This window comes from Miscanthus floridulus, chromosome 2 (assembly GCF_019320115.1).
Source record: "Miscanthus floridulus cultivar M001 chromosome 2, ASM1932011v1, whole genome shotgun sequence".
Taxonomy (NCBI): Eukaryota; Viridiplantae; Streptophyta; class Magnoliopsida; order Poales; family Poaceae; genus Miscanthus; species Miscanthus floridulus.
In genome coordinates this window covers 25,452,417-25,475,132 of record NC_089581.1, presented here as the reverse complement: position 1 = coordinate 25,475,132, position 22,716 = coordinate 25,452,417, and the positions used below count along the sequence as shown (strand labels likewise).

The window sequence follows — 22,716 nt, the reverse complement described above, 5'->3', positions numbered from 1 at the left end:
GCACGACCCGGCTATCGATATACACTAACACTACCACATTGGCAAATTATCCACCTGTGTTGAGGCTATCAAAACCATCGTGTGGGCACATCAACCGCCTATGTAGTGGTCACTAGTATTGTTGCCTTGTACTTCAACTTGACTATCTGTGGTGTGGGTTCGCTATCCCTTCGATGGCTAAGACATCTGTGTAGAGGTTAATACCACTGTCACTTCAGTGTATGAACTAACAGTACAAAGGTCATGGTCACCGTCGCCTTGCACCACGATTCACCTTTCATGATCGTTTAGTTGGTGTTGGGTTACTAAATGATTCGGCTGTGATATACTTTTGATCCCTTTCGCATCATACGTATAGCGGCAGTGTTGGACGTTTGCACCACCACCAACAGTGGTGATAAGAAAACAATGAACGACGCTTACATCCGACGGTGATAGAATTTCATCCAGTTTCACAATAGTTACTAATTCCGCTGGGCCCTTAACAGCTTCATGAACACAAAGCATACAAATATATAATCATTACATCTAGAAATCATGTTCACAAATAAGAGTACTTTTTACACTAACAATGGACGCTACCATAACATCTTTCTCAACTAATGCCCTAACACAAGCGGTACATAGAGCATACTAAATATACTGATCTATACAGACTTACATAATGAAACGACATAGCTTTCTACGGTCCATGTCATATGCAATCAGTGTTCTACCCTTCCCAACAAGGAAAATGAAATTCCATTCTAGGTGAACTATAATCACTCTATACTCCTCATCACAAAGCTTAGAACCAACTTTAATATTCATGTGTCCAAACAGTTCTTCCATGTCCACAATATGCTTCAATCTCTAGTTATTAGTACCATAGTCTTCAAGTATCCACACTAAAAGCTAAGACATATTATGAAAATTAGCACAACACACACATAGGTGACCCTGAGCTTGATGGATGGAAATTTCAACACCACATGGTTTACAAATTGTCCTCCATGTCTTTCCCTCTATATCCACAGCAACTATCGTAGAGTACCCAAGCATGTGCAGAAAACTATTAGTAAAAACACTTCTCAATTTTGAACGTAGAACAATACCCTCCCCCCATTCAGATTCCTTAAAGATCCATGTTGCAATTTTAGATGTGTAGATCTCCACACCTACGCACACACCCTCCACCTCAACTTCAATCACATGGAAGTGCGAGGATGTTGGGTCGATACCTAAGTGAGCCTGACCAACAGAACGAATGCTACATGGCCGTACATGCATTTGCGGGTCACCAGATTGCAGACAACATAACATCGTAATCCATTAGGCCCAACACACTAGCAAAGGATGAGGCCGCTGCAATAATCTGAGACTAGGACTTTTTGAAGGGGGAAAGGCAAGAAGGACAAGGAGGTCCGTTCACCGGTGATGCTGGTGAAGTGGTGATTTTTCTTCCACCAGCTGCCATAGAAGAAGCCGACAATAGTCTATGAAAGCTTCTTACAGTGATAGGAGTCAGAGATGACATACTTCCATGAGCGACAGACACACTTGCAGCAGCACAAGGACCGGGCGGGGAGGTAGCGGAAGATGTCAGCAAGCACATCATCTAAGAGGCTCTCCACTGTGTTCCTCATGTTTGGGGCCTCCTTCATCTAGAAGGACACCACCAGCCGAAGAGATGAGGCCACCATGCTGTGGAATTGCATCAATAAACAATAGTAAGGAGATGAGTTTTGAGAAGGTATGGCGATGCAAGTAAGGCCTCATTACACTTTCCTTTGGATCTAGCGGCAGTGAGCATGAGTGGCAATGCCGATGATAGCAGTAGCTCGTTCGCTAGTGGATCTGTGTGGACAAGCCAACGATGTGCACCTATGTGGAGCAAGAGCTGAGCAGTGGTGATGAGCAGGAGCGGCGATGATGAACAGCAGCAATGAGGACAAGAAAATCTATGTGTGTGTGGGGAGGGAGGGGGCGGCGGGGGTAGGGGTTGCTTGCTCTCTGCATAACTTTTACGACATGCAGGAATCAAACTTTCATCAGCTCAGCATGGAAGGGTTCAAACGCGGGATTGAAAATTCTGCAACTAAGCAGCAGTGAATGTATGGTACCATCACCGGCGGCTAGTTCCTAGTACCACCCGAAGACCTCCGTATGTTACAGTGATGAGTAGTAAGGCACATGATTTTAATGTTTGGATTTGAAACAAAGCAAAACTGCACACTTATAAAACTAAGAAAAGCACAAGTCCAGTACTTAGATTGAAAGGAAGCCAACTTGAGTTCGATGGTAAATAATAAGGCACAAAGATTTACATTGAAACAAAGCCAAACTACGTACTTAGAAAACATAAGGAAAGCACAATGCCAGTACTCTCAGATTGAAAGGAATCCAACTGGAGTTCCATACATTCATACCAAATAAGTGGGTCGACACTACCAAGCTAACAAGCATGCCGGAAGCTAAAATGCAGATACTAATTAGGCTGACACTATGCAAAAGTTAAAAGGCCTTCATATGTACATCATTGGTTGCATAATTAATCATTCTCCATGCAGATCCTAGTCGACCTCCATGGGATCATTGTGAATCTCCATAAGATCCTATAGACCGGTGTCGACCCCCATAGGATCATTATCAATCTCCATGTCATCCTGAGCCTTGACCACTTCAACCCTGCCCACATCAATTGATACACTTTCATTTAGCTCATCGACTTTGTTCACAAAGCACTAATTCGGTGAACCAATAATAAGGACAATAAGGCTCACAAGCTGCACTCCACAGAGATAAAAGGCCACAAACTCCAGAATGAGAAGATGCATTTTTATTTGTAGATCCAAGAAAATACTGTAGCTGGGTTGGAGGTGAAGGAGCAGAGAGCACGAGAGAGCAATACAAAGGAATATAGAATCCAGTGAAGGAGCAGATCTAGTGTAGTTACCTTAGATCTAGATGGAGTAGAGAAGCAGGGACAGTGCGCTGAAGATTTGTGCGCTAGCAAGGTTGGAGGTGAAGGAGCAGTGAGCACAAGAGAGGCTGCCTTTCATCTGACGCTAGCAGGGTGAAGCAGAGTAAGGGAGCAGAGTGGGGAATGGATGGGAGGAAGGTGTGGTAGGACCGTAGGAGAGTATATATATAGTTCAATAAATTGGTTGCCCCTATACCAGGGCCCAACATCCAAGGAAGTAGGATGCCTCCAACACATCAATTGATACTTGGATGTACTAGAATTTATAGTTCAATAAATTGAACACCTGGTTAATCACCTTTCATTCAGTTCAACAGTAGTTGTATAAAAGTGGCAGATTTAAGTTTGATACATAAATTGATACTTGAATCTACTGCGGTGATGAACTAAGCAACTTGCCAATGAACATGCCAAGAACTAAAGTAAGTAAAAAATAGGTGAAAGAAGAACAGAAAGCACATTTCTTTCTCAAAGGTACGCAATCTTTCATCATCTTCGTTGGAACCCTGGCCATTTCTTTAATCTGTGGCATAATCTCTTCCACCTCCTGCAGCTGTTCTTCATTTGTTCTAACATTGGCCTCCACCTTCAGCTCCCAAATCATGTTACGTAAATCCAAAATCAACGTCTTCAGATATTTTCCATATGGGGATCATACCACTCATAAAACCAGCAATCTAAGTCAGACTGTGAAAAAACCAAATTAACATAAGTACAGTGGGTGGGATTTCAATATTTGCATTGCGAAAAACAGGAGATTTGGAGATTTGCCATTATAATTTAGCAAAGTTGGAGATTTGCCACTGGTATCTCACTGACATGTGGGGCACACATGAGTTAATTACATGTGGGACAGGATGGCAAATCTCCAATTTAGTAAAATTATAATGGCAGTCTTCAATTTTTCTCAAAAACAGAACGAACAAGAAAGAAATCAAGTTACATTAATTGCCCTGCATCATCTGTGGTACTGATGTCCTGGGTTTCCATCACTCCATGAAATCCACTGAGGTGTCTTCAAGCCGTAGTGACACAAAAGTGGTGGCTGGTATATGTAGGGGTGGTTCTTGACATGACATGGGATGGGTGGCCCCCTCCCATTGTAGCCTCCTCCACTGGAAGCTGGTGTTCTTCTCACGATGGCGCCGTAGGATGATGCTGATCACTAGGAGGAGTTGGAGTTAGATGCAGCCATGGAGCAGTCAGGGTTCAAAGTGTTGCACACTCTGAGTGAAGAGGTCAGCTTGGGTCTTTTGTCTACGCTTTTGCCTCCTGCTAAGGCGCCAAAACGTCCTTGAAAACCCTCGCACTCCCACCAAAATGAAATGTTGTGTCACCGGCAGTTTAGGGTACTATCCACCTATAGAAGAAGGCCTGTTTTGGATCCTCTGTGCTTACATAGAGGTGTACACGTGGATCACAATCAAGACCAACTGATTCAATTAACATTTCAAACAAAGTAATAGTTCAATGATTATTCAGTACTCATACATACTAATCCAGAGGCTTTATCAGTACCCATAAACTTCATTAACATAAAAGTTTCACAAATTCTAAGACTTAATGTTAGATGGGTAGGTAGTTGCTAAGGTACTCAATTAGTTGATGCGGTCCCAAAAGCCAGAGGTAGTGAACTGTAGCGAAGATGACAACATCTCCATCCATAGACACATCGTATCTATAAAGTATGTCTACTTCCTGTCTAGTCCTGTAAAGCATAAAAATCTCTCCACAAACAGGGTCTTGACGATTCTTGTCAAATTTTGTGGTCTGAGAAGGTGACGAACAGTGGCTTCAACAATCAACAGTCGGTCCGGGTGAATGCTCCATCCCCAAATAGCAATCAACATCATCTGGGGTCCTAGTGCCACCCCTAGCTACAAAAACGCAAGGTTGCTCGCATTGAAATGGCTTCTTTCGAAGTAAGACATCTGTTGCAATGAAGAAATTACTAATATGAACAAAACTGATACCGAACCCAAAACCAATTGGAACCAAATGCAAATAGGGGGTGACCGAATCCATCTAACCTTCATGGGGCATTGTCCACGATGACAATGCAAGGTGCTTGAGGCAGGGCAAGTACAAGCGATGGGTCAAAATGAAGATGAAGCAACGGGTGGGGAGAATAAAGATGAAGCAACAACGAGTGGGGAGAACTAATGGATTCATATTGTAGTTTTTTAGTTGGTCGAACCACCGCCAAGGTGCCAACAGGGCCCGAGGGGAGTTGGGAACGGGCTGACGCTTCTAGGTTTGTTGCCAAACGGATGGTCTAGTTTGATCGGCAACGAGAATGGATGGCATGGGATAAATTAAACAGTGTCCGTATTAAGCCGACCACTGCCATGGTAATCCAATGCTATAATACAGCGATTGTCAGTAGTTAAACGGCTTTTAGATTCTCCTAGAAACAACCGCAACCATACATGATAGTTTTTTTTCCTTTTCATTCATTCATATATATACGGAAAAATAAAAAACATTCATCGAGAGATACAATCTATGCACTGGCATTTTGGAAGTAGTATTGGAAAGAACATGTTTTGCATTTCATATAAAAAATGTGGCATTAAAGAGATCAAATCTACGTGAATAGAATTTTTTCCATTGATTCATTATATATATCTAACATATAGATACAATTTGGATGAGTATATGATTGTACTCGTTTGGAAGCATAATAACTAACCTACAAATATTAAAACTACTTATACTAACTATAAACTACTTAATCTAAATATAATACTCTCACAGAGAGGATCATGCTCACCTCGCTCGCTTAGGAGGAGGTGAGTCAAAGTCAGAGTCGGAGTCAAAGTCATCGGTGTCATTGGCGTCGTCCTCATCCTTGTCCTCCTCGTCGTCCTCCTCTGGGTCTTCCTTCTTGGAGCTCCATAGAGGACTATAATCAGACATCCAGTCCTTAGAGGAGGCGTTCTACTCGGAGGAGTGGTGGGAAGGCAATTCGTCCTTGCTGGATGATGGGCTGCTTGAAAACTTGGTGAGGCTGTCTGATATTTTCTTTGTAGATTGGAAGAGAAGGGGATGATGGATGAAAAAGTGGGATCATTTTAGAGGGCACTGGGCTTGAAGTATATGTAGAGTAGTGGGTACATGGTTCTTAGGCTTCAGACAACATAAGTAATGGTGATTTGACGACCTTGGAAGTTGAGGCAATTCAACACTCACGCTGAATTTACCGTCGGTTGACCAAACTCTAATTTAGGGCCGGCAGGCAAAATGTGTATCCTAGTCTGCCTAGCTTTTCATGCGATGGAGCAAATACAGCCCCAATACCACTGACATATCTATTGTTAACCCGTCGATGATACAAGTCTGAACTACCGGTTTCATTCCAAGGAGGCCTCGCTATCGTTCCAACCGACAGTGGAAGTATCACAACATCACTTCTATCACTACAGTAGTGAAAGTGGCGACAGCGATATATCAATTTATAGTAGTGCTAATATATGTCCATATGTATAAGTTTCCGATCGAGCATTCTACATAAATAACACACTAAAATGTATGAAACTATATACATACAAATATTTCAAAAGCTTGTACATGCATAGAATATGTACATAAAGTAATAAAGGCTTGTACTCATATCCTTGGGATTACATTCAATCCTAATCTTCATCACGGCTGGGAGATATTCTTCTTCTGTCATAGTGGTATGCGCCACTGGGATTTATGACTTGGTCATTAAGAAATCCTGCTAATGACTCTTGAATTGCTTTGATCTGGTCACTTCGTAAGACCCATTGCTTCAACCATCCATGCTTCAATTCGAATGAAAGGAAAAATACGAATATATATGATTAATATATCAACACAATAGTAATAAATAAGTTGTGTATATTTTTTACGTGCTTCGAGGATCTCTTCACTTATTTTCAACGAGTACTGCATGAGAAACTTGCAAACGTAGTATCCACATAAGTTGTTCCCCTTTTTCTGCTCCAGACTATAGCACCCGGTTTTAAGAACAAAACTAGATACACACCATATGTGAGCCTAGGAAGTCAAATCTCACATACAACTACAAATAAGGGTAATATCAATAGACAATACTCGATATATAACGTACTTAGTATAAAGAATATAACCTTAGATAGCAAACAGTGGAAAGACAACTCTGATCTTCGGATGAAGACTTCAATTCCACATGGACAACTGACTGGTTAATCACAAGCCTAATTCCTCCAAACTCTAGCAATCTGGTACCCATCCGGGATTTTTTCAAAGATTTAAAAAGTGAAGTTATTTGTTGCAGATGAGCTAAATGTAGAAGCGCTAACAGACAGATACACACAAATAGAGGAGACTAAATCGATGTACCAAAACATGAACATGCCTGATGGTATCAGTGGTAGGCTGGTGCACCTGCTGAGCTAGCAGAAATCTGTTTTTTTAATAGAAAGAGGTATTGGTATAGAAGTCTGCTGATCAAACCTGTGTACATTGAGCTAACGAGGTATGTTGACGCCACATAGCAGAAGGAATCTTCAGTTAGGCCAATGGCAAATGTGAACTTTTTATGAGATAGCAGCCTTGAGTGTTGGAGGGAAACCAGTCGGTTTTCTGAGTGGATTGATTAGCGCTTCACAGTTTCGGCAAACAATCTGTCAAGCTATTTCATCATTACAGAAGAAGTTGGCTTGAGCCGTGTCATCTGCTGCAGTAGAAGGAAGCTTGTATCTGCATGTTGAGAAATAGGCACAGGTAGCAGTGTCCATTGTTAATAATGATTATATAGTAGGCTGTGCATATCGATTCACAGACGGTGAGTGATACCTAGGCATAATTCCTGTCCAGTTACATTTGGTGCACACGTATGGGCTGGATTTTTTGCTTCGTTTTTTGTTGCACTTTTTTGCACAAAATATATCACTGCTTGCCATCTTGTGGAATTTGTTTAACTGTGACAATGCATTTACGGCCTTCTTCCTGTAAAGAGTAGAAGACCAAATTTTGAACAATGTATCAATAGCATAGTTGTATATGTGGAACAAAAAGCTGTAGAATTTCATACTTTTTTAAACAAATGAAAAAGAAAAAAAGGATATGGTAAGAAAACATATGACATTGAATCTGAATATACGCGATTAAACTGCAACATTAGGTCAGTGTAGGTGGCTAAAGTGTCGATCGAAGTCGTTAAAGAGCAGCACAACAATATTGAGAACCTATATTGGGATTAGTATAAAAATATGCAATATGCAAGGACATTTCAGAGATGATGATCTTAACTCATGGTAGACCAGTGGCAGGAGCTTGGGAGACTAATTAATAAGAAGGCAAAGAAGAATTTGTAAAAACGCTACCGAATTAGCTACTCATGGTGAGGGTGGTGCGGCAGGGAAAAAATGAATTCAAATTAGGGGACAAAACCAGCATATGAACATCTAATATAGTTGCAAAGAAGTAACTAAATATTGTTATAGATAGCAATGTTATGAAGCAGCAGTTTATAGCAACATTCTAGAAAGATGTGCCATCCAATAAAGATAAAATTAAAAAAGGGGACGAACTGGTGGAACTCTGTGTTTTGCGACAAAAGGAGGATCCAATGCAGACAGTTTCATTGTGCAGGATGTGCTGTAATTCTCTTAAATTATCATGGACGAAGATCTGGAAAACACAAAATAGAGGCAAAACGGTTAGTGCTACAGCAGGTAGACCTAAGCTTTTGTTTGAACAAATTTTGCATATTTCTAAGAATAATTTACAGTTTCATTGCTTAACCCAGTCACGACCTATGGTTAGAAGGTGGTCAGTAAAATATTGAAGGGTCAAATTAGATGGAGACGGAGTAAAATGAATGGATAGATATTTACCTGCCTTGATCATGAATCCATGGCAGGGCACATGGTAAAAAAAGTTTGACAACTAACAAGCTGCCACCAAATAGAGAGCAGCCATGATTACAAGCTAAATTAACTACAAGGCAACTGGGAAAATTGATCTATATGAAAAAATAGTAAAATACATTAATAAAGCACTAATGCGATGAAGCATTGAACTGTCAATTAGAAGGTGAAAAATAAAGGATAAGGACTGTGGATTAGATTTTGCATTGCCCTTTCTATCCGAGGTAGGAGATGGTCAATACATTGTAAAAAATAGTATCATCATGCGTAGGAAATCTTCCAACAATATAGTGACTAAATTTAAGTATCATATGAGACTGGATTATCTGAACCTAGCAATTTGCACAGTATGCACTGGAAAAAATTGTTATCACAAATGAGACACGAAGCAAGTTACGAACCTATAAATCAAGGACCTTGTGATAATTACTCCTCACTCAGTTTTCTCCAGGCCATCAAACGGATTGTGTAGCTACGTGGAGAAGTGAAACCACATATAGGGATGTAGGAGAAAAGATCACCAGCCCACCACACATAGCAACAGTTCTGAAATCTGAGTCAAAAATAGCTGTCAAAGAAAAGAACAAATTAACCTCCCCATAAGGTAGTAACTTAATGGTATGAGAGAGACATGAAAAGGCAGCGCTGACTGAAGTAGGGAATTAAGAAAGCGAAACCAAACTGTTTGAAACAAAATAGCAGATCTTATTATCCAAAGAAGGAAAAAGCTGACAGAGATGAACAAATACAAACACGACAGCTTTCTGCATCTCTGGCTTACTTTAATAGGAACAATGTAGGAAGCACATATGGGAAAATATAAAGGCATGTAGGTGTGTAAGCAAAAAAGAATGGATCATGTGGAAGCTTTTTTGAAGAAGAGACAATTAAGCATATGGTAGGCCACATTGGCTCACGACAGGTTGCAGCAATTTAATGTAGGACGTTCCAACAAGGATCATGATATTAGAAACCAAAAGTAGCACATTAAAATGTTAAAAAAGCAAGAATGAGAAAACAGGCAAGTGTGATGCTAAGTCAATCGCAATGGAGGCAGAGGTGTGTACTGGTAGATTAAGCCATAGGATAAACAAAGAACTTGGATGTTGAAAAATAAAAAAAGAATAGCCATGAAGGAAAATAGGAAAAGAACTAAAATTAGATGGAAATGAAAAGGGAATGAGAGAGGGGGTGGATCACCCTGTCTGACATATTTTGGTAAGCCAATAACTGTAATAAGTACATAGGTAAACGCACGCTGCTATCATGTCCCTTGGACCAACCATAGTAACCATACTCATTCATTCGATCTAATCCTTTAGTATGGTATAAGGCATAGAAGCACAATACATCAACATATAACCATATACGATTATTTAACCTTAAGATTTATCAAAATAGCACCTCGTTGTAGTCCACAAGATGTATCAGCATTTAGAAACAAGCCAACTTAAAATACATACAGAGGTAAGAGGTTACAAATCTTACAGGAGATGACACCGTTCTGTTGATAGCACACGTGGATCAGGCAGGACCTGACATCATCATCATATCAACCTGCCAGGAATAATAATAGACAAAAGGACATCATGTCCTAATCATTGTAGCATGAATAAATTCTTATAAGCTAGGGAGCACTGTATTTTGTTACGTCCTAATCTATCAGCCACACGAAGATTTAGCATATATGGTGTTAATTGCATCCCGAGCCAGAATGCGTAAACACTGTTGACAAATATAATTAATGAAGCTAAGTATTTAGGAAGATTTTGTCACTGAACCATGAAGGGTTTTTTTGCCATAATATGAGCCTTACCAATTGGACTACCTTTTTTTATCTTTAGTTATAATTTCCAACCATTGAATATGCTTCATGTCTATACTAACTACAAGTATACGACATATGTATTTCTATATAAGTGGATCGCAAAAAATATGACACAAAACCGTAGTCTGTAGCTGAAGAAGGACAGCTATTACCAGAGACAGTTGCAGTGCAAGCGAAAGATTGGACCACAATAATTAGCCTCCCTTTAGCCTCATCATACACCTGCAAGCAAAATGTACGTATCATAAATAGGAAATCATCAATAGGATAATAGCCGTGTCCTGGTCTAAGTGATCAGGCATTCTAATCTGAATACAGACAGATATGTAAAAATAATTTGAAAATCAGCGTATCCACCTTGTAACCTACTCTCTCAAGTAGATACATGACAAAAGTAATGTTTGTAGAAAGGACAAAATGTCTGCATGTTTATAATTCAAATATCAGTTAAGCTAAAGCGAAATAATTAACACGACGCTGACCACATCACAAGCAGCCTAGGTTGCAATGCAGTGCTTTATAACAGGAACAACTTTTCCTTTAGTGATAAAGAACTGGCCTTGTAAAAAAAATAGTGTTAAAGAATTTGATAAATAAGCTATGAATTTTGGCAGGGCATTCTTCCAATTTGGGGTAGCCTTCATAACCTCTGCATGTACAGATGCATTTATTGGAAAGCAACTTTACTGGAAGAGAAAATGGACTTGTCCCTAATTTCAAAAGCTAGAGAAAACTACTAGAGCTCTTCTTTTCATGTTCCTTTTAAAGTTCAAAGTGATTCATAGAGGCTTACTTGCAGCCAATCAAAGAATTCATTTGGAGTTTTTTGAAATGGCAAATTTTTTGCTAAAAATCGTAGTGGAAGAGTCTTCAATATGAACACCTGGGGAAGCAAAGAAAACGATCAGTTTACTCCAGTAGTCCAGTCGCCTAGCGAATGTAGACACACACCACAAGATTTCTTTGATCCAATTAGAGGCATTCCACCTAAGCAGCACAGCCATCATTATAAAAAAAACACAGCCGTAAACAATAAGCTAAGCACCGAATGGAAAATACAGACCTAACGACATAAAAAATAGAACATGTAAAATGAAATAGAAAACTAAATAAGGTTAGCATGGAAGTCAGAATGACTCACCTCGGCATATGAAACAAATTTAGGGGTTTGAGTCACATCTTTCGGGCCCTCATAGTATACACCTACACCAATGAAGATCAATTTGGAGACCTGTGAAAGCAAACTGAAATTAGCTAATTGGAATATAAAACTCTGAAACTTGTAAGATCTGTCTTGTATGAAGGCTTGTGGCATAGCGGCCAAAATTCACATAAAAGGAAGCACTACAGATACCTCAGTTTAATCTGTTGTATTACTCTGTAGTCTACAGTACTAAAGAAATATAGACAACAAAACTATTTTGAGCATGTACCACTTCCGGGTAGTTGACTGAAGAATCAATGGCAACAACAACACCAAGGCTGGGCCCGACTAACACCATAGGCCTTTTGATGTATGATTTCCAGAACTACACATACAAGATAAGTTGTACGGGTCACATTACTGTAACTAAGAAAATAACAGATCAATGTAACTATTAGATAGTAGCGTCGGTTCACAACAACTCAACAAGAACTGCCTGGTCTTAATTGGCTGAACTGTTAGGCATAGGGAGGAGCGGTGGGTGTGGTGTTCATACTCTCTGGTAGGTTGCCTTTTAATGAAATGATAAGCAACTCTCCTAGGTGTTCGAGTAAAAAATACAAAAGTGGAAAATAAACAGAAAACTATTGTAGCAACTCAAGAGAAAGTTGTGTATTTTATAACATAGCTGGCAACGACGGTGGTTTAGTTACTCTCATGCTAAGTAAGTTGTTACTCTCATGTTAAGTAAGTTGTTCAAATCAGCTACTATAACGCTCTAATGTTATAAGCAAGTTGTTCAAATCAGCTACTATCAGTACTCAAGTAGCATTCTAGGGTTTGCCATATTAGAATCAGAAAATTAGGTCACCACAAGGAAAAGGACACACAACGTGGCAATTAGCAAAAGGTACAGATAAGCGAAAGAGGACGAACAGGGAGGGCAACGGCGTTGGGTACTGGAGATGGCGTGTAAGCGGTAACCCTAGCGCTCCCGCACGCGTCGCTATCAACGACTGAGGTGGATGGAGGGGCCCAGAAGGCGACGGATCCGGCCAACCAGGCGACAGATCCTGCCACCCAGCAGGCGGATCTTGTGGAGACGGGGAGGGCTCGCGCTGGATCCGGCTGCTCACTGCAGATCCACCGCCTCCATTGGCTACGCGAGGTGTACGGCGTGCTCTAGCCTCAGATCGGCTGACAGGAGGGGCTCTGTGAGCGGTCGCTCCAGATCCACCACCGAGGCTGCTGACGTGACCTCCCTATCGTCATGCACGGCCACCATGGAGGTTCCTCCGCCGCCAGAGGCCTCCGACGCCTTAGGGCGTCCGCTAGCTGGCTGCGCGGGCGTGGGAACGACCGGCGACGGAGGGGCGAAACCCTAGGGCTCGCTACCCATGGCGTTGCGTCGTGAGGAGGAAGTGGCGTGGTGGTGGCGGTGTTGGTGGAGGAGGAGGAGGGAGGCTGGCGCCGCGCGGAGGGCAGGCCACCGTCGAGGTCGTCCTGCTCCGTCGCCTGAGCGGCGCTACGAGTGAGGAGCGAGGGAGAGAGAGAGAGAGAGAGAGAGAGAGAGAGAGAGAGAGAGAGAGAGAGAGAGAGAGAGAGAGCGGAGAGGAGGAGAGCGTGGGGGTCGGGGAGATCCGCCGAGGGTTTCATAGCGGGCGGGCACGTACTGTACCGAGCGGTGGAGCCAACACGGGTCGTGGATCGGAGAATCGGACGGCCAGGGAAAATTGGGGCGACGTGGCCACCCTGGCTGGCGACCAAACCTCCCTGCTTTGATAAGAAGAAATGCTAGTACAGGGGGAATAAATTTCAATACCAGTGCCCATAATTTCATTGCCCTAATGCTCTGGTGAAGACATTCGCTTGTCCGGACGCTTCTGTTGGTTGGTCGTGACATCGACCTGAACGGCCCAACAACTATGCTTCACCTTTCTCCTTGCTTTAGCCGTTGTTTATGAACGGAACCAACTATCTCGCCAAGGTCTCTGCATCGTTGCGGCATGCTCCACCGCGTCCACGCCACCGAGGCGTCCACCGCACTCTGTCACCCACCAGCCACCATCCTCCACTAGACCTGAGCGTCGTCGCCTACCTTCCTCCCTCTCCACCGGCGACCTCCGCGGCATCGAGCTCCACACCGACGACCTCCACAGCATCAAGCTCCGCACCGGCGTCGAGCTTTGTGTGCCAACAACCATCCATTTGTCCAAGAAACAAGTATATGTTGCGCTAAAAGTGCATGTTGCAAGCATATGTTTTAAGTATTTTCAGGTGTTTCAGACGTATATTTTAAGTGTTTCATTTGAATGTTCTAAAAGTATATCTGGATGTTGCATATGTTTCAATGGCTATATACGCATGTTGCAAGCATATGTTTCATGTGTTTGAGACATATGTTGTAAGTGTTTCATTCGGATGTTGCAAAACCAGATCTAGATGTTGCATTTGTTTCTATGGCTATACATGCATGTCTCAAGCATATGTTTCAAGTGTTTGAGACATATGTTGCAAATGTATTTTACAAATATTTCAGTCATATGTTGCAAGTGTTTCATCTAGATGTTGAAAAAGTAAATCGGGTTTTGCACATGTTGCAATGGTGCAGGTGGTTGGCGGACGTGAGCACCATGGGACTTGGTGCAGACCTCGATGAAGGAGCGACCGTCCAAGATAGCACGGTGGGGGATGGGACGCAGCGCGGCATGGCACAACAGGGCCTACGGAGGGGCACGGCACTACATGGCGTGGCAGGGCCTGCGGAGGGGGTGCAGCGGGGGCTTACAGAGGGAGCACGCCTGAGATGGCAACGTGGTGGCAGATGGGGGGCGCGGAGGAGATAGGCCACAGATGGGGATGTGTGTGCGTACGCGGGCGCTGTTTTTCTGTAAGGACTGTGCCAATAGCACGAGGGCGGTGTTTCTGAGCCACGTCCCGATAGCATGCAGGCGTCATTTCTTAGCTGCATCCGGACGCGTCCTGACGCCGAACGTCCAGGCGCAAGGCGCGCCGATTTCATTGTGGTTCTTGAATAGCAAGGCCAATGTACCACTGTACCAGTGCACAGCTGATGCTTTCCGAAAAGCCTAGCGCCCGAGCTGAAGTTCAAAAATAAACTCGAGACAATAAAAAGAACATTACCGTAAAGTGGTATGTGATGTTTCCTCCACTAGGAGTAGGTCGCCAAACTTTCTTTGGCCTCTTCTGCAGCGACAGTGGCGGCTAAACTTAACATCACTACTCTTTTTACCTTACAAGCAACAAATCCAGGGATGAAGATACTCCATTCCTTTTGGTGGTAGCTGCACTATGTACAGGACAGGACCGAAGCGCACATTAATTAATAAACAACACAATCATTGTCACATACTCACATACCTATACCAGACTTAGACGATGTATAGGATAAAGATGGCGCGTGAGTCTGATTATCTCAATAATGTTGTTGCCGTTGTTACCACCGTGGCATTGTTAGCTGATGATGATCTCATGTTTTTGGAGTGATTTTTTTTTTTGTTTTCTTTAAGTGAGAGGCTTGCATTTCCACAATTTTATTCATCAATACTTTTGTAGCTTATACTCCCTCCATTCAAAATTATAAGTCATTCCAATTTTCTTGGAGAGTCAAAGCACTATTTAAATGCCCCAAGCTGCACGCCCATGCTACACAAATGGAAATAGGGAGGAAGTTTCTGGAAAATTCAGTCTTAATCATCTTATCCTCTCGGAGAAAAAAAAAGAAAATCATAGTTACTGAAGAGAGACTGAGAAACACCACACACTGTTTTGGAATTGGGTGATTTTCATATATATATACAAGTCTGATTATAGAAGTGGCTTGTGTTACAAGACATGTGTACGACACATTTATATATATCTATGTATCACCCACATGCAAACAAAGCGGGAGAGTCACAGACGCAAAGACTAAAACTAAACTTAGTGAACAATTGCATAGGTAAGTCTTTAGTCATAATATCCACAAATTGGTTAGAGGACGGGACATGTAGCACACGCACGCCGTGCCCTAAAGCCACCTTCTCGCGGATGAAGTGGATGCAGATCTCGATGTGCTTTCTGTGGCAATGATGTACATGGCTGACGATCATGTAGACAACCGTAAAACATTGTCACAATAGATAATGATCACACTAGCAATCAAGACATGGCAATAGGCAATACTCCAGCTTTGCACTAGAACGAGACACAGTGATATGTCGCTTGGATGACCAGGACACCAGGTTGCCACCGAGGAAGATGCAACAGCCAAAAGTAGAGCGCCAAGAGTCCAATTAGCCAGCCCAGTCCGCATTGGAGTAAGTGGTGACAAAATGAGCTGGCCTAATGTGAAGACTAGCGGATAGGGTCCCTTCATATAGCAAAGGATGTGCTTGATTAGCGTGCGATGTGGCTCCTAGGGATTATGCATGAAGAGGGACACCTTCTGCATAGCATACGCCAAATCAGGACGTGTCAAAATAAGGTACTGGAGGGAACCATTAATACTCTAGTACTCTGTTGGATTGGCGACAGGGGCTCCCTCTAGAGCAAACAACTTAGCACGAGCGTCCACGGATAACATAGTGGAGTGACACTCAACCATGTTGGCGTGCTGAAGGAGGTCAAGAGTGTACTATTGTTAGGATAGGAGCATGCCATCACGGAGTATCGTGTGATGGAGATCCCAAGGAAGTGATGCAGTGCGCCAAGGCAGCGAGGTCCATCACGGAGAACTCGGAATGGAGCCGCTTGATGATGTGGCATAGCAATAATATTGTAGACAAGGCAATCAAGATAATGTCGTTGACGTACAATAGCAAATAGGCAACCCGCGGTCCCCTCCTTGTGCACAAAGAAGGACACGTCAGAAGCCGAGGAGATGAAACCTAGCTGTCAATTGTACATGGCAAACCAATGGTACTATGCATGAGGGGCCTGCTTGAGGCCCTAGAGTGAGCGCTACAACAAGCAAAACATTGTTGGGTGTAGCAGGATGAACAAAACCAGTAGCTGCTGACAGTAGACTATCATAGTCAGGTGGTCATGGAGAAATGTTTTCTTCACGTCTAGCTGATGTACATGCCAGTCTTAGGAGGTGGTGATGCTGAGAATAGTACGGATCATCGTTGGCTTGACGGCTAGACTGAACATCTCATTGTAGTCGATGCCATGCTACTGTGAGAATCCCCGCACTATGCAGTAAGCTTTTTGACGCACAAGTGTACTATTGTCGCGGACAGGGGCAAAGTTGCATTGTGTATAGGGGGTGCAATGCACCCCTTGAAAAATACAAAAATAGCCATGGAACTTGTGCTTCTATATCCACTTACCAGTCATCACATTGGCACAGTAGGTGGTCGAGGATCCAGATGCGAGGTGTTGTTGCCAAGCTACGCTTGATAAGTGCGAGTGACCATTTGATGAAGAGTGGCAGTGGAGGCATGCCTGCATCTATCCTGGAGGTGGAGATGGCGATCGCAAAAGGTGATTGGGCAAGCCGTGAGTGTGGTGGACACCCGATGGGAATCGGTAGGCATTGCGATGCTAGGGTAGAAAATCCAGCGCCCTAGGGAGGGGCTGCGGCTAGGATTTGACTTGATGCATGGGATCATAACACGGAGATGGAGTTAGAGTTTTGGAAGAGCAATGGAAACAGAAGATGCTCGAATGAGATCATAGTTTTGTGATACCATGAAGAGAGATGGAGAAACACCATACACCCTTTGTGGTTGGGTGAGTTTCATATAAATAGACCGAAGTGTGTCTTGTGTTACAAGACATATGTGTACAACATATTTACATACCTCTATCAGTTACCTTATAGTCCTGTAAATCTTAGTCACCTTAAAACTTATTATTTTGTATGCCTTCCATATCTGCTATTACATGACAACATTTGTATTCTAGTTTAGAGATCATTAAAAGAAAGTGTATATGTTTCATAAATACTTTCCTGAATACTGCAACATAAGCCAATATATAAGAGTCATTGAAAATAGTTCAAGCTCTTGGACTAATTTTACTACTGACTGGTTTGCATCCCAACAAAGAAATAAATTCCTGTTTGAGAAAATAGATATTCCTAGATGATTGAAACTGATTCGCCTATTTTTTTCAGAAGTTGCTAAGTTTTGTGTGATATATGATCCTTATTATGATATATACACACATATTCTCAAGAAAAAAAATGAAATTTTGTTAATTTGACAGTCCAACACAAATCAGACTAGGAAGCACGAAGGATTGGAAGCTACGTATTGTAGAAAAACCCTGGATTTTCTTTACTGGATTTTTGATAGGTAATAAGGAAAAGAGAACAATACAAGAATACCTATATGGAGGTAGGGAACAATTTTGGCAGGTCTTTTCCAGTACGTGGACCAAATAATACAATTCAAGTATATTTTCACATGAAAAATGTAACAACGTGAACTGCATGAGGCTATTTGACTATTTTTATTTTCATAATGCAATAATATAGACACATTTCCCTTTACATATATAGGCCATGTTCGCTTGTCTTATGAGCCGTACTATTTTAGCGAACGAACAATATTTTTCTCTAACAACAAATCAGCGAACAATACTTTCAGCCATGGTTTTTCAGCAAAGCGAATATGACCAAACCTTATTATGAAACTAGAGGGGACGGGCGGGGGCGGTGTCAAGGCTGCTGCAGTTCAATTAGTTCATTACTTCATTTCCACAACTTTTGCAATCTAGTACTTTCATAAAGCAATGGTTTGAACAGAAAGAATTCAGTTTAATTTAACTCTTTTGTGGAACTTTTGCAATAATTTAACTCTTTTGAACAGAAAGGCTTTTATATTACTTCGAACACGAATCAGTCATTGATTCAGACATCATCAAATGTAGAGAAGCTGAGATTTAAAAACTACCAAATGTAATCGCATACGTTTGTGCCCACCTTTACCATTTTGAGCAAAACTGACATCCCAAATGGCAGAGGACGGATCAGAGAAAATTTAAAAGGCTACTATGCTTCTTTTTTTTTTTGAAACAAAGGCTATGCATATGATTTTGAGCGCCTGGTTCATGCAGAGTGGCATGGAACGGATCTCGTGGACGCCTAGTTCATGCAGTGGCCTGGAAATATGGAACGGAAGTATGGAACGGAGAAATTTTGGAAGGCTATGGCGACATTGAGTGATTACCCTACCAAGCTAGACCTCACAGCTGTGGTAGTACGTACGTACCCCTTGGCTCGCTGGAAGAAATTAATGAAGAGCTGAGACATGAACTAAAGTACGTACATACCTAATTGGCTCATCAAGGAGTCAATTATGTCCATGTTCTTGTGAAGATCTAGGATACCTTGAGCTCTCCATAGCTTGCTGCAGGCAACAGACGATTCTTGCTTGCGAATCATCAGCATCGTCTATCTCCATGAGAGAAATCGATCAGGCTAAGCCGCTAATTAAGGCTAGGCACGAGACAAAAGCAAGAGGAGATATTGACGCGGCTCAATCCAAGAACATGGCTGTCGCGCCAATCAGCCAGGCCTTCGGATTGAGGCGCGCCAATACCTCCTTGTCCGAGCACCAGCAAGCTAGCCGAAGCATGCCATCGCCCCTTCGTCCCTTTTCCTTCCATGCCAAGCAAGTCACAAGAAAGCAGCATCTCTGCAGGATCACTCCAAAGTCTAGTGATCTCTAGCAAATTACGGTCGGTTGAAAAAGTAAACGAGAAAGTAGACAAAAAAAAAAAAAGATGAGTACATAGTCTATACACTCAGAAAAAGATGAGAGAGAGAGAGAGAGGGAAGGAGGGAGGGAGGTTGAAGAAGACAGATGCATTGGTGCATGGTGTGTGGACGGATACCTAATCCTGCTACCTTCTCCAAGAGAAACCGATATTTGGGGATTATATAGCCAGTGGGTGGGTGTCTTAATTCTACTGTAGGAGGGGCTAGAGCTAGCTTCTGCTTCCCTTGCTCATGATGCAACTTTTTATCTCTGGGCTCCTAAAAGGCAGCAGAAAGCGAGTGACAGGATACAATCGAGAGAAATGTTTGAGGACGCAACACCAATTCCGGTTGGGTTTCTTGATAGATGCGAGTTCGCTTATTATTCTTGCCGGAGATTCATGATTTTGTTCCACGACAAGTGTAACACTTCGCCAAGTTCTAGATACAATAGCATGATTACATACTTTGTGCGTGGTCAAAAGGAGCTGATCTGCATTGCAAATTTAATTTAAACAAATCCTACGTTACTTTTTGGATGAAAAGAAATAAAAAAACTATCAGTATGCTAAAATATGTTACCAGGACATTATCACTATTAAACTATACAGCTTAAATACAGCATATATGGCATCTATATCATTTATAAATGGTTTGCACTGCACCTTTTTGTTGAAAGATAATTTATGTGTCAACTACTTCCAGCTCAGGATCGATTTGCCAGGACAAGATCAAGTGGTAAAGCACTAAGATATAAATACATACATAATGCAAGCATTTTACTTTTCTTGTTGAATTGAAATAAAAAAAGGGTATTGCCCATGCAGCGATGCTTTCTTGAATCAAGAATTGCATTAGATGGGAAACTTTGTAATATGTATTTTTATCTGCATATGAATACCTCTATTCTTTTTTATTTGGGTATTATTCATATACTTTTGTGCACAAATACTCATATGGACACAAAGTATTATCTGATGAAGAATACTCATGAAACACAATTATCTGAAGAATACTCATGAAACACAATTATTTTCATGTTTTATTGAAGGATTTCAATTCAGTAATCGATTGACAAACTCAGATCCAGCGTTTTGTTAGTCATATCGCCACAACACATTTTGATGGATTGTCAACCAGAGTTTTCTGATTTCAATACTATAACTATATGAATGTGAAAATCACTTAAAAGATCTAATATGCTCTGACAAGCAAGCATAAATGCGTTTGTACATCAGTGAACGGCCATATTTCCCTTCTTTTAGCTTCGGATACTGACAACTAATTGCAATACTAGTACTTCACCGTACCTTGTCAATTTTGCCATACTATAACGTTACCTAGCATTGATATACGCACTGTTTGCATCTTTTATTGACCTTTTGGTCTGTGTGTTCTCAACTACCCCCACCTTACCCATCAGCAGACAAGGTTTAGCAATAAATAAAGCACTTAAAATATACTGTATATACTTGCATGATTAGCATTTTAATTTTTTTATCTTGTGTAATAAAAGTTTCTGTAACACCCTAAAATTTGCTCTTTTCGAAAAAGATATAAATTGATTTAATTTTGTATTTTATGCTCATGAAATATAGGAAAAAGAATATTTTTCATTATATTAAAATTCATCATAAGGAGTAGCAACATGATTGTGCATACATGCCGGTGCATTTGATTTATTGCATGAGTGGTTTGAATCAAGATTCAAAATGGTTTGAATTGCTTTTGGAAATAAATTAAAAATGGCTTTGAAGTAAAAGAAAAGAAAGAAAAAGAGAATTGGAAAATAAAAGAGTTTAAAAAAATTGTAAAATTTATTTTTGGAAGCTTACCAAAATTTCTCATTTTTATTTGAATTGAAAAGTATATTTGAAACTATATTTGAATTTGATTTGGATCATATTTGAATTTATATTGAAAAAGAAAAATAGGAAAATGGAAAACTCTCCCTCTCTTGCCCGCGGCCCATCTCTCCCTCTCCACTGCGCCGACCCGCTCAACTTCGCAAGGCCCAAAGGCCGCAGCCCAGCCGAGCCAAAGCCGTAGCCGATGGCAGCGCCCACAACTCGCTCTCCCTTTTCCCCCTGGCCTGCTACGCTCTCCCTCTCTCCCGCAGGCGGCCCAACCCCGCTCTCTGTTGAGCCAGCCCAGCAAGTAGGCCATGCCGCACCGTGCCTCCTCTTCCCTTGTGCGCAGTCACTGATAGCCCGACCCGCGCTCCATGTCATTGCCATCTCAGGCCCACTTGTCAGCACCATCCTTCACCTCTGTCGTAGCCGAAGGGGACTCTGCCGCCGAGAGTCCGAAGTTGCCCTGCTTCGCCTGCCTTGCCGTGCGCGCCAAGATGCTCCCTGGGCCATAAATAGTAGCCGCCCGTATCGTGCCGCCTCCTTACCGAGCTCTAGAGCAAGCTGCATCTGCCGTATCACCGTGCCGCTGCAACCCTAGCCACCGCCACCACCGTGCTCGCCTCGCAGTTCCGCCGCTCTGCTGTCGTCTGGGACCGCTCATCGAGCTTTGCTAGGAGGTAAGCAAGCAGATGGTACCACGATAGCTCTCTCTCTCTCTCTCTTTCTGTTACCGTAGTGTCGTCGCTGTTGTTTCGTTGGAGTCCCGATCCACTCGGTCGAGCTCACACATGCCTCTGTGCCTCCGCTTGTCTTCACGATCCCCTAATTGAGTTCTACTCGCTCCGCTCTCCCTCCCTGTGCTAATCCCGTGTCCGATGATGCCCGGAACGTCGGATTGACGAACGCCAGTGAGGTCCTCTATTCTCCGGTCATGGCACCGCCGCGCACAGCACCGCTCTGATGACCCCTGTTTCCCCCATTTGATCTGCACCGCTCGATCTGAGATCAACGGCCTAGATTAGAAGATACCCCTTCACCGGCTGTTTTGCTAAAGAGCCCTCACATTTTTGTAGAATAGAACCCGCTGTCCCTGCAATTTTGTTAAAGAGCCGCTGTCTTTCTTCAAAATAGTGTCCGCAGTCCTTGCCCGATTTAAAATCAGATTATATTTATTTTAAATTCAAAAATCAAGTTTCATCTATTTATAAAATTGCCAAAATCTTCATTAAGCCATATCTTCTCCGTTTTAACTTCGATTTGACCCGTTCAAGTTGCTTTAGATTCGTAATGACGTAATCTACGTATTAGTGGTATTGTTTAACATGTTTAAAGCTTTTGAATA

At 42.1% G+C, this 22,716-nt stretch overlaps 1 protein-coding gene across 1 annotated transcript in view; it reads left to right on the top strand.

The window, feature by feature from the left end:
* Positions 1-22,716, top strand: part of LOC136536234 (uncharacterized) — a 48,803-nt gene that overhangs the window by 5,180 nt on the left and 20,907 nt on the right. The gene's annotated exons all lie outside the window — the stretch shown is intronic.